Source organism: Coregonus lavaretus (genome assembly GCF_964263955.1).
Source record: "Coregonus lavaretus genome assembly, chromosome: 1".
NCBI classification, from domain to species: domain Eukaryota; kingdom Metazoa; phylum Chordata; class Actinopteri; order Salmoniformes; family Salmonidae; genus Coregonus; species Coregonus lavaretus.
This window is the reverse complement of record NC_139988.1, coordinates 84,381,398-84,394,824: the sequence shown is the minus strand read 5'-3', so window position 1 is coordinate 84,394,824 and position 13,427 is coordinate 84,381,398.

The window sequence follows — 13,427 nt, the reverse complement described above, 5'->3', positions numbered from 1 at the left end:
ATTATTATTATTATTATTATGGATCCTGCTACCAGTCACTTTCTCCTAATCCCAGCCTACATGTACATATCTAATTAAAATACTCCAATATCCCTGCACTTTGTACATTTGGTATAGGCACTGACCCTGTATATAGCTGCCTATTTTATGTCTTATTTCTCATGTTTTCTTTTTTAAATATATATACACTGCTCAAAAACATTAAAGGGAACACTTAAACAACACAATGTAACTCCAAGTCAATCACACTTCTGTGAAATCAAACTGTCCACTTAGGAAGCAACACTGATTGACAATAAATTTCACATGCTGTTGTGCAAATGGAATAGACAACAGGTGGAAATTATAGGCAATTAGCAGGTGGTGACCACAGACCACTTCTCAGTTCCTATGCTTCCTGGCTGATGTTTTGGTCACTTTTGAATGCTGGCGGTGCTTTCACTCTAGTGGTAGCATGATACGGAGTCTACAACCCAAGTGGCTCAGGTAGTGCAGCTCATCCAGGATTGCACATCACTGCGAGCTGTGGCAAGAAGGTTTGCTGTGTCTGTCAGCGTAGTGTCCAGAGCATGGAGGCGCTACCAGGAGACAGGGCAGTACATCAGGAGACGTGGAAGAGGCCGTAGGAGGGCAACAACCCAGCAGCAGGACTGCTACCTCCACCTTTGAGCAAGGAGGAGCAGGAGGAGCACTGCCACAAATGTGCATGTGTCTGCTCAAACGGTCAGAAACAGACTCCATGAGGGTGGTATGAGGGCCCGACGTCCACAGGTGGGGGTTGTGCTTACAGCCCAACACCGTGCAAGACGTTTGGCATTTGCCAGAGAACACCAAGATTGGCAAATTCGCCACTGGCGCCCTGTGCTCTTCACAGATGAAAGCAGGTTCACACTGAGCACATGTGACAGACGTGACAGAGTCTGGAGACGCTGTGGAGAACGTTCTGCTGCCTGCAACATCCTCCAGCATGACCGGTTTGGCGGTGGGTCAGTCATGGTGTGGGGTGGCATTTCTTTGGGGGGCCGCACAGCCCTCCATGTGCTCGCCAGAGGTAGCCTGACTGCCATTAGGTACCGAGATGAGTTCCTCAGACCCCTTGTGAGACCATATGCTGGTGCGGTTGGCCCTGGGTTCCTCTTAATGCAAGACAATGCTAGACCTCATGTGGCTGGAATGTGTCAGCAGTTCCTGCAAGAGGAAGGCATTGATGCTATGGACTGGCCCGCCCGTTCCCCAGACCTGAATCCAATTGAGCACATCTGGGACATCATCAGTATTTAATAAGATTATTTCATTCATTCAGATCTAGGATGTGTGTCAGACTGGGGTGATGTGTATGCGGCAGTGAAGTCAGGCGCAGGACACAGAGGATCAGGAATGACTACTTTACTTCCAGTAATATGCACAAAAACAAAAGTCTCCAACACTAGAGGAGTAACACGCGGAGTGCGTAAAATAACGAGCCAGCAATGCCAAACATACGACAGGACAAAAGGACAATAACACACAAAGGCAAACATAAAACAAGGGAACTTATATGTTACATAATCAATACAAAATAAGAAACAGGTGTACAAACTAGACAACACAAGACACACACCGAAACATCGATCGGCAGTAGCTAGTACTCCGGGGACGACGAACGCCGAAGCCTGCCCGAGCAAGGAGGATGAGCAGCCTCGGCGGCATCCGTGACAGTATCCCCCCCTTGACGCACGGCTCCAGCCGTGCGCCGACCCCGGCCTAGGGGACGGCCAGGAGGACGCGGAGCAGGGTGAGTGGGATGACTCCGGTGGAACTCCGTCAGGAGGGAGGGATCTAAGATGTCCCTCCTAGGCACCCAGCACCGTTCCTCCGGACCGTACCCCTCCCACTCCACGAGATACTGCAGACCCCCCATCCGACGTCTCGAATCCACGATGGACCGGACTGAGTACGCCGGAGCCCCCTCGATGTCCAGTGGGGGCGGAGGAGTCTCCCGTATCTCATTGTCCTGGAGTGGACCAGTTACCACCGGCCTGAGGAGAGACACATGGAACGAGGGGTTAATGCGATAATCATTAGGCAGTTGTAATCTGTAACATACCTCGTTCAATCTCCTCAGGACTTTAAATGGCCCCACAAACCGCCGACCCAGCTTCCGGCAGGGCAGGCGAAGGGGCAGGTTTCGAGTCGAGAGCCAGACTCGATCTCCAGGTCCATACACTGGACCCTCACTGCGGTGGCGATCGGCGCTCGCCTTCTGCCTACGGATAGCCCGCTGCAGATGGACATGCGCAGCGTTCCATGTCTCCTCCGAGCGCCGAAACCATTCATCCACCGCAGGAGCCTCGATCTGGCTCTGATGCCATGGTGCCAGAACCGGCTGATACCCCAACACACACTGGAAAGGGGTCAGATTCGTAGATGAGTGGCGAAGGGAGTTCTGAGCAACCTCTGCCCAGGGGATATACCCCGACCACTCCTCCTGCCGGTCCTGGCAATAAGACCTCAGAAACCTACCCACATCCTGGTTCACTCTCTCCACCTGCCCATTACTCTCAGGGTGGAAACCCTAGGTAAGGCTAACCGAGACCCCCAAGCGTTCCATGAACGCCCTCCAGACTCTAGAGGTGAACTGGGGACCCCGATCAGACACTATATCCTCAGGTACCCCGTAGTGCCGGAAGACGTGGGTAAACAAGGCCTCAGCAGTCTGTAGGGCAGTAGGGAGACCCAGCATTGGGATGAGACGACAGGCCTTAGAGAACCGATCCACAACGACCAGAATAGTGGTATTCCCCTGGGAGGGGGGAAGGTCCGTAACAAAGTCTACCGATAGGTGAGACCACGGCCGTTGTGGAACGGGTAGGGGTTGTAACTTCCCCCTGGGCAAGTGTCTAGGCGCCTTACACTGAGCGCACAACCAGCAGGAAGAGACATAAACCCTCACGTCCTTAGCCAATGTTGGCCACCAGTACTTCTCACTAAGGCAGTGCACTGTCCGGCCAATACCAGGATGTCCAGAGGAGGGTGACGTATGAGCCCAATAAATTAGTCGATCATGAATCTCGAGCGGCACGTACTTCCGCCCCGCTGGACACTCTGGAGGAGTAGGGTCGGTACGTAACGCCCGCTCGATCTCCGCATCGACCTCCCACACCACCGGTGCCACCAGACAAGACTCCGGCAGTATGGGAGTGGGCTCAATGGACCTCTCCTCTGTGTCATATCGCCGGGACAGGGCGTCTGCCTTAACGTTCTGTGACCCTGGTATGTAGGTGAGCTTAAAAACAAACCGGGCCAGAAACATGGCCCACCTAGCCTGACGAGGGTTCAGTCTCCTAGCTGCCCGGATGTACTCCAGGTTACGATGGTCAGTCAGAATGAGAAAAGGGTGTTGAGCCCCCTCAAGCCAATGCCTCCACACCTTTAGGGCTTGAACCACGGCTAGCAGCTCCCTGTCCCCCACGTCATAATTACGTTCCGCCGGGCTGAGCTTCTTAGAGTAAAAAGCGCAGGGCCGGAGTTTAGGAGGCGTGCCTGAGCGTTGAGACAGTACAGCCCCAATACCAGCCTCTGACGCGTCCAACTCCACTTGGAACGCTAAAGCGGGGTGCGGATGTGCCAGCACCGGAACCGAGGTGAACAGGTCCTTCAGTTGCCTAAACGCACTGTCCGCCTCAGCCGACCACTGCAAACGCACCGGACCCCCCTTTAGCAGGGAGGTGATGGGAGCTGCTACCTGTCCAAAACACCGGATAAACCTCCGGTAGTAATTGGCAAAACCCAAAAACCGCTGCACCTCCTTAACCGTGGTGGGAGTCTGCCAATTACGCACGGCTGAAACGCGGTCAACATCCATCTCCACCCCTGACGCGGACAACCGATGGCCCAGGAAGGAGATGGACTTCTGGAAAAACAGGCATTTCTCTGCCTTCACATACAAGTCATGCTCCAACAGCCTACCCAACACTCGACGCACCAGGGCCACATGCTCGGCTCGTGTAGAAGAGTATACTAGAATGTCGTCAATATACACCACTACACCCTGCCCATGCAAATCCCGGAAGATCTCGTCCACAAATGATTGGAAGACTGAAGGAGCATTCATTAACCCGTATGGCATGACGAGATACTCATAGTGACCCGAGGTGGTACTAAATGCTGTTTTCCATTCATCTCCCTCCCTAATGCGCACCAGGTTGTAGGCGCTCATGAGATCCAATTTTGTGAAGAAGCGCGCTCTGTGTAATGACTCCGTCATACTCGCAATCAGAGGGAGAGGATAACTGTATTTAACAGTGATCTGATTGAGACTACGGTAATCAATACACGGGCGCAAACCTCCATCCTTCTTCTTCACAAAAAAGAAACTCGAGGACTCAGGATAAGTGGAGGGCCGTATGTATCCCTGTCTCAGAGACTCGGCGATGTATGTCTCCATCGCCGCCGTCTCCTCTTGAGACAGAGGATACACATGACTACGCGGAAGTGCAGCACCTGCCTGGAGGTCTATCGCACAATCCCCCTGTCTATGAGGTGGCAATCGCGTCGCCCTCTTCTTACTGAACACGAGTGCCAAATCATCATACTCAGGAGGAATGTGCAGTGCGGGCATTTGGTTCGGACTTTCCACCGTGGTCGCCCCTACGGAAACACCTATACACCGCCCGACACACTGATCAGACCACTCCCTGAGAGCCCTCTGTTGCCACAAAATGGTGGGGTCATGAGAGATTAACCAAGGAAGCCCCAGCACCACGGGAAACGCAGGAGAGTCGATCAGATACAACTGTATGATCTCCTCATGACCCCCCTGCGTCTTCATCTTAAGTGGCGCTGTGACCTCCCTAATTAAACCTGATCCCAACGGACGGCTATCTAGGGCATGAATAGGAAAAGGCACATCTACTGGTAGGAGGGGAATCCCTAAATTAACACAGAAATTACGATCAATAAAATTCCCAGCTGCGCCTGAATCGACTAGCGACTTATGCTGGGAATGAGATGAAACCTGGGGAAATTCAACTTGAATACACAGGTGGACAACAGAGAGCTCTGGGTGAGTTGGGCGCCTACTCACCTGAAATGACTCATCAGTGCGTGACCTGTTGCCTCGATCCCCAGGAGACCCTCCCCACCACCGAGCCGCAGTGTGTCCTCTACGGCCACAGTTGGTGCAGAGGACGGCCTCCCTCCGGGTCTCTCTCCTCCTCTCTCTAGCGCCAGCACCCCCGAGCTCCATAGGGCTTGGCTCAGAGGTACTGGGAGATGGAATGGACGGCCCCAACTCCGGACGTCCGCGGGTAGCCAGCAGGGTATCCAGACGGATCGACATGTCCACCAACTGATCGAAGCTTAGATTGGTGTCCCTGCAGGCCAACTCTCGGCGAACGTCCTCTCGTAGGCTGCACCGATAGTGGTCGATGAGGGCCCTCTCATTCCACCCCGCATTAGCCGCTAGAGTCCGGAAGTCCAGGGCAAACTCTTGTGCGCTCCTCTTTCCCTGTCGGAGGTGGAACAGACGCTCCCCCGCCGCTTTACCCTCTGGGGGATGATCGAAAACCGCCCTGAAGCGGCGGTAGAACTCTGCGTAGCTGATTGTGGCGGCGTCTATTCCCCTCCATTCGGCATTGGCCCACTCCAACGCCTTGCCGGATAGACAGGAGATGAGGGTGGAGACGCTCTCGTATCCCGAGGGCGCCGGGTGTATGGTTGCCAGGTAGAGTTCCACTTGAAGTAGGAAACCCTGACACCCGGCTGCGGTGCCAAGGGAGCGAGAGCCGAATCCCACTGGACTCCGGAGATGGTACGATGGGGCTGACCGATGGTGGTGGTAATGTAGGAGGAGGTGTGGGCAAGCCTCCTCTTTCCCATCGGCTCAGAGTGTCCATCACATCTTGCATGGCGGTGCCAAGTCTACGGATCATGGCGTCCTGGCTGCTGACCCGATCCTCCAGCGACTCGGTCACCACCGCTGGTCCTGCTGACTCCATGGGTGGTGTGTTATTCTGTCAGACTGGGGTGATGTGTATGCGGCAGTGAAGTCAGGCGCAGGACACAGAGGATCAGGAATGACTACTTTACTTCCAGTAATACGCACAAAAACAAAAGTCTCCAACACTAGAGGAGTAACACGCGGAGTGCGTAAAATAACGAGCTAGCAATGCCAAACATACGACAGGACAAAAGGACAATAACACACAAAGGCAAACATAAAACAAGGGAACTTATGTGTTACATAATCAATACAAAATAAGAAACAGGTGTACAAACTAGACAACACAAGACACACACCGAAACATCGATCGGCAGTAGCTAGTACTCCGGGGACGACGAACGCCGAAGCCTGCCCGAGCAAGGAGGAGGAGCAGCCTCGGCGGCATCCGTGACAATGTGTTATTTTAGTGTTCCCTTAATTTTTTTGAGCAGTGCATATATTTATTTGTTATACTATTTTGATATTGATTACTGCACTGTTGGGGAGAGCTTGCAAGTTAAGCGTTTCACTGTACTTGTGCACGTGACCAAAAAACTTGCACTTGAACTAAAGCAACTCAAGCACTGTAATGCATAAAACATGTGATCACTATAGTCAAAATGAGGAAGGAAGATTTATAAATCAGGAGTGACATCGGGACAGGCACCTTGGCAATTCCATTGACGATGGCTTGGATGGACGGTTTGATGTATCCTTTACTAGTGGTTATGAAGAGGGTGTGCTGGAAGTACTCAGCCAGACCAGAGTGTGTGCGGGTGCCACTTAGAATCACGTTGTCCTGTCTGTACAGGTGACCATATTTCACCTCGAGTTCCTTCAGCACCTAAAACACATTACAGAGATATAACACTGACTACTACTTCAAACATTTTTAATTTGTATGTGTTTTATAGAGCGTTTGCATTCTCAATTTTCATAAACCCATCTGGAATAAAGATATGCCACACAAAATTAACTTCCCTGGTTTATTGCATCCTAACTACAAACTGTAAACAACTACAAATTATGACTCCCTATCACAGATCACATCTCATTGTCTCATCATAAATGCTATCACAGATTGTTATCAGGTATTTCTCAACGTGGGTGGGTCCATCTCGACCACAAAAAAAAAACATTGTCACTCCAAGTGAGCCCGACCAACCCCCCTGGCTCATGGACTATAACAATGATTTGTGAGCACACAAGACTCTTTGTGAAATACTGTCACACAGAATAGTAAAAAATATACTTCAGCTTCAGAGTGCTGAGGGACCATTGCCACTCACCAGGGGGACATCTCCAGGGGGTCTGGTACAGTCTGCTCTGCCCACCCAACATTATATCATAGGAAAACGGAATCCTGGCACGTTTTTGCGAAGGGAAAATGTCACATTATCTGACGTTTTTCTCAATACATTGCAGTCAATGGGAAAAGATGTGTCACAGGGTTGACATTTTTGTCGTTTATCTCATGTCTGTCTCTTCTTACTCTACCTCCTCTTTACCCCCCCACTCTCTTCTCTCCCCCTTCTTTCGCCCTCTCCATCCTGCCATCACTCTCCATCTTATTTCTCTCCCTCCTCCCCCCTCCATTCTCTCTCCCTCCTTCTTTCCCTCCCTCCACCTTCTCTCATCTCCCTCCTCTCTCTTCCCCGCCCCTCCTTCAGCCTCTCCCTCACACTCCCCCTTCTCTCTCTCCACCCCCCCCCATTCTTTCCCCTGCCTCCCCCTCTGATCTCTCTCTCTCCTCTCACGCCCTCCTCTCTCCCTCCTCTGTCTGTCTGTTGACTCTCTCTCCCCTCACTCCTCTCTCTCCCCCTCCCTCCCTCCTTCACCCTCTCCCTCTCTCTTTCCCCTCTTCCCCTCCCTCACTCTTCCCTTCTCTCTTCTAGCTCAATCACATCAACCTGTGACACTCATCTTTTCCCATTGACTGCAATGTATTGAGAAAAACACATGTTACTGTGACATTTGCCCTTTCTTCCAAAACGTGCCAGGATTACGTTTTCGTACTGATAATGGGCTGTCTCCTGAGGTCCTGCTGTAGGACTGACCATAGTTACTGGTTCCTCTGTAGTCAAAAAACATTACACATCAGTTGTCAACACTATCAAAAATAAACCAGTTTTTATGAATTTGACTATTGTAAATAAACTGAATGAAGATTTAATTTTTGGCAGTCGTGTGTGAAGGAACGTTACTCGTATTCATAAATGAACCCCATGATAAACCCCCGCTATCTCGCACTACAATAACTACAAAGTTACCAACATGAGCAAAAGGAGACAAACATAGATAAACTCCTTCGTGATCCGTCTTTTAATTTTATTTAATCAATAAAATACTTGTTAAATAAATTTTCCCAGTGGATAGCCATGACTGAGATTAACCACACAGATACTGAGGTCTTGACCCCAAACAGAACCATGAGGGTGACCTCCAGGGTGCACAGAGCACAGCACACAGTCTACCTCCGAGCCATGGCACAACGCTACGCATAACCAACATGGTGTTAATATTGTTCATAAAAGCACTTCCTGGGCATGTGAGAAGTCCTTCATGAATGCAAGTCATTCAACCTAAACCTTGACTGATGCACACCAAATGATACACTGTATTAGCCAACAGAAGAAAGAGCTGGTTCTTGAAAAACGTAAGCGCTTATTTGAAAACAAATATATTTAACCTTTCTTTATTTAAGTAGGGAGTCACCATTGAGACCAGGATATCTTTCACAAGGGAGCCCTGCTCGCTGTAATTAAATGAAATAATGCTACATCATGTTTTTGCATGGATGCAATCAAATGGTAAATGATCAGTATCAGCTGAGTAAATACTTCACCTAGCTCACATTCTGTCAATGACATTCCAAGATAGCAACAGTCAAAAGCAGAATAATTTCTAGTATAGTACAGAATGACATACAGTGCCTTCAGAAAGTATTCACATCCCTTGACTTATTCCACATTTTGTTGTGTTACAGCCTGAATTCAAAAGATATTAAATAAATAAAAATTCTCACCCATCTATAATAATAATAATAATATGCCATTTAGCAGACGCTTTTATCCAAAGCGACTTACAGTCATGTGTGCATACATTTTTACGTATGGGTGGTCCCGGGGATCGAACCCACTACCCTGGCGTTACAAGCGCCATGCTCTACCAATTGAGCTACAGAGGACCATAATGACAGTGAAAACATGTTTAGACATTTTTTCAAATGTATTGCAAATGAAATACAGAAATATCTCATTAACATAAGTATTCACACCCCTGAGTCAATACTTTGTAGAAGCACCTTTGGTGGCGATTACAGCTTTGAATTGTCTTGGGTATGTCTATCAGCTTTGCACATCTGGATTTGGGACTTTCTCCGATTCAGATGTACAGTGGGGAAAAAACATATTTAGTCAGCCACCAAGTGTGCAAGTTCTCCCACTTAAAAAGATGAGAGAGGCCTGTAATTTTCATCATAGGTACACGTCAACTATGACAGACAAATTGAGAAAAGAAAATCCAGAAAATCACATTGTAGGATTTTTAATGAATTTATTTGCAAATTATGGTGGAAAATAAGTATTTGGTCACCTGCAAACAAGCAAGATTTCTGGCTCTCACAGACCTGTAACTTCTTCTTTAAGAGGCTCCTCTGTCCTCCACTCGTTACCTGTATTAATGGCACCTGTTTGAACTTGTTATCAGTATAAAAGACACCTGTCCACAACCTCAAACAGTCACACTCCAAACTGCACTATGGCCAAGACCAAAGAGCTGTCAAAGGACACCAGAAACAAAATTGTAGACCTGCACCAGGCTGGGAAGACTGAATCTGCAATAGGTAAGCAGCTTGGTTTGAAGAAATCAACTGTGGGAGCAATTATTAGGAAATAGAAGACATACAAGACCACTGATAATCTCCCTCGATCTGGGGCTCCACACAAGATCTCACCCCGTGGGGTCAAAATGATCACAAGAACGGTGAGCAAAAATCCCAGAACCACACGGGGGGGACCTAGTGAATGACCTGCAGAGAGCTGGGACCAAAGTAACAAAGCCTACCATCAGTAACACACTACGCCGCCAGGGACTCAAATCCTGCAGTGCCAGACGTGTCCCCCTGCTTAAGCCAGTACATGTCCAGGCCCGTCTGAAGTTTGCTAGAGTGCATTTGGATGATCCAGAAGAGGATTGGGAGAATGTCATATGGTCAGATGAAACCAAAATATAACTTTTTGGTAAAAACTCAACTCGTCGTGTTTGGAGGACAAAGAATGCTGAGTTGCATCCAAAGAACACCATACCTACTGTGAAGCATGGGGGTGGAAACATCATGCTTTGGGGCTGTTTTTCTGAAAAATTTTTCTCATTTTGTCTGTCATAGTTGACGTGTACCTATGATTAAAATTACAGGCCTCTCTCATCTTTTTAAGTGGGAGAACTTGCACAATTGGTGGCTGACTAAATACTTTTTCCCCCCACTGTATTTTCTTAAAGCTCTGTTAAGTTAGATAGGGAGCAGCGGTGAACAGCAATCTTCATGTGTTTCCACAGATTTTCAATGGGATTCAAGTCTGGGCTTTGGCTGGGCCACTCAAGGACTTTCACATTCTTGTTCTGAAGCCATTCCAGTGTTTCTTTGGCTGTATGCTTGGGGTCATTGTCCCATTGGAACGTAAATCTTCGCCCCAGTCTAAGGTCATTTGTATTCTGAAGCAGGTTCTCGTCAAGAATGTGCCTGTATTTGGCTCCATTCATTGTTCCCTCTATCCTTACCAGTCTCACAGTCCCTGAAAAGCATCCCCATAGCATGATGCTGCCGCCACCATGCTTCATATTAGAGATGGAGTTAGACGAGTGATGAGCTGTGCCTGGTTTTCTCCAGACATAGCGATTTGCATTCAGGCCAAAGAGTTACATTTATGTCTCATCAGACCACAGAATATTTTGCCTTATGCTCCGAGTTTTTCACATGCCTTTTTGCAAACTCCAGGCGTGCTGTCATGTGCCTTTTTCTCAGAAGTGGCTTCAATCTGGCCATTCTCCCATAAAGTCCAGATTGGTGAAGTGCTTTAGAGACTGTTGTCCTTCCGGCAGGTTCTCCCATCTTAGCCAAGGAACTCTGTAGTTCTGTCAGAGTGGTCATTGGGTTCTTGGTCACCTCCCTGACCAAGGTCCTTCTTGCCCGGTTGCTCAGTTTGGTCGGACGGCCAGCTCTAGGCAGAGTCTGGGTAGTTCCATATTTTTTTCAATTTCCCAATGATGGAGACCACAATGCTTTTGGAAACTTTCAACACTCTAGAAATTGTTTTATACCCTTCCCCAGATATATGCCTCATCACAATTATATCTTGGAGATCTACAGACAGTTCCTTGGACTTCATGGTATAGTTTCTGCTCTGACATGCACTGTCAACTGTGAGACCTTATATAGACAGGTGTGTTTCTTTCTAAATCATGTCCAAATAATTGAATTGGCCACAGGTGGACTCCAATCAAGTTGTAGAATCATCTCAAGGATGATCAAAGGAAATTGGACGCACCGAAGCTCAATTTGGAGTGTCATCATAGGGGTGTGAATACTTACTGTATGTAAATTTGATATTTTTGTATTTCATTTTCAATACATTTGCAAACATTTCTAAAAACATGTTTTCACTTTGTCATTATGGGGTATTGTGTGTTTATTTAATCCATTTTGAATTCAGGCTGTAACACAACAAAATGAGGAATAGGTCAAGAGGGGGGAATACTTTCTGAAGACACTAACTGCCGAGCATAATGGTTGGTGGACATGGAGTTGAACATGCCATTACCCATACTGATGAAGGATCTTACATTTGATCACCCTGTTGCAGGAGAACTTGCAATGCAGGAAATTTAAAACTTGTAGTGTATGAGGTTTAAAAAGGCTTCTGAAGTTTGACATTTCAGTGGAAATTACAGACTTGATTTTCCCTTACGAAAAATGTATCAACCTCTACAACAGGTAGCTCAGTGGTTAAGAGCGTTGTGCCAGTAACCGAAAGGTCGCTGGTTCTAATCCCCGAGCCGACTAGGTGAAAAATCTGTCAATGTGCCCTTGAGCAAGGCACTTAAGCCTAATTGCTCCTGTAAGTCGCTCTGGATAAGAGCGTCTGCTAAATGACTCAAATGTACAAAAATGTCTAACTATAGTCCACATTTCATGTTACTGCCGGATTATTTTCCTGCTGTAGAAAACTGCCTCAAATGAAGAACATAGGAATCCCATTTCAACCTCGCAAAGCAACATGGTAAAAGCATACTATTTTCACATCTTGTTAACACACTCCTTGAGCGAATGGAACTGTGCCTAATAGACAGACAAGGTTATAGTGTACAGTCCTGGAACAAAGGAGTGTTTTACAGCCTGTATTCAAAACAAACCAGACGTATAATAAAATAAACCTCAGCCTTGTCCAAGGCTGGCTGTTGAGTTACACAACATTTAGATATCCCTTGGAAGTCATTTTACTCCAAAGGTCATAGATATGTATGGTGGATTACAGAGTGAAATTATATTATATGACCAAATTGTGTACAGAAAGATCACTTCTCCAGAACATAAATAAAACAAAAGAATCACAGATTAAGGTGTGCTAAATATTATTTATTTCCTATTGGAATAATTTCTTCCATGGTTACACCACAACCAGCTCTTCTCATTGGGTGGTTAACCTTGACAGTTCTGAGGTATACATATCATTTGAGGAGAGGGGCATTTGGGTCAGTCTTCATCAGTAAGCTGAGACATTGTCATTGCTTTTAACCTCTCTCTCTCCATCACACTGACCTTTGGGTCAAAGGACAGCCCAAACAATGCAGCTATTTGACATAATAGGCAAGGAATGACATGACATAGGGAATCCAATACCTCAAGCAAAAACACAAGCAATAATCGATGTAATAAATAAATCAATAGAAAATATGAAATTATTCAGGATTTTTTTTTTTTGCAAACATGACTGCCTTGCAGAGCATATGAGCGGAGTGGAGCGGGAGCGAGCGTGGAGCGTGAGCGGACGGATTTTGAACAGAGCGCAGAGCGGCATTTTTAAAAGGACGGAGCGTCGCCCTATGTCCCGCTCCAATTTCGCTCGCTCACACCACGAGTCTGAAGCATGCTCAAGCCTGACCCAGAATCCATCTGTTTAATTTAATTTGTGTCGTCCATTAATTTGTATTTTATAGAGCGAGAGGAGCAGCAGCAGCAACAAGAGAAAAGGGTTGAGGAATTCAAAAGTTTATTCACTGCACGCAAAGGCCCACCCATAACAAGGGAGAGAAAAAGAGAGCTGGATGTAGCATTTTTTGAAATGATTTTCATGGACTATGAACCGCTGAGTAAAGGAGAACGCGAAGGGATGCAACACTTCGCCAGCGCAGCTCAACCGGGCTACACTCCCCCAAGAAACTATGATAAATCAGTACTTTACTTTGT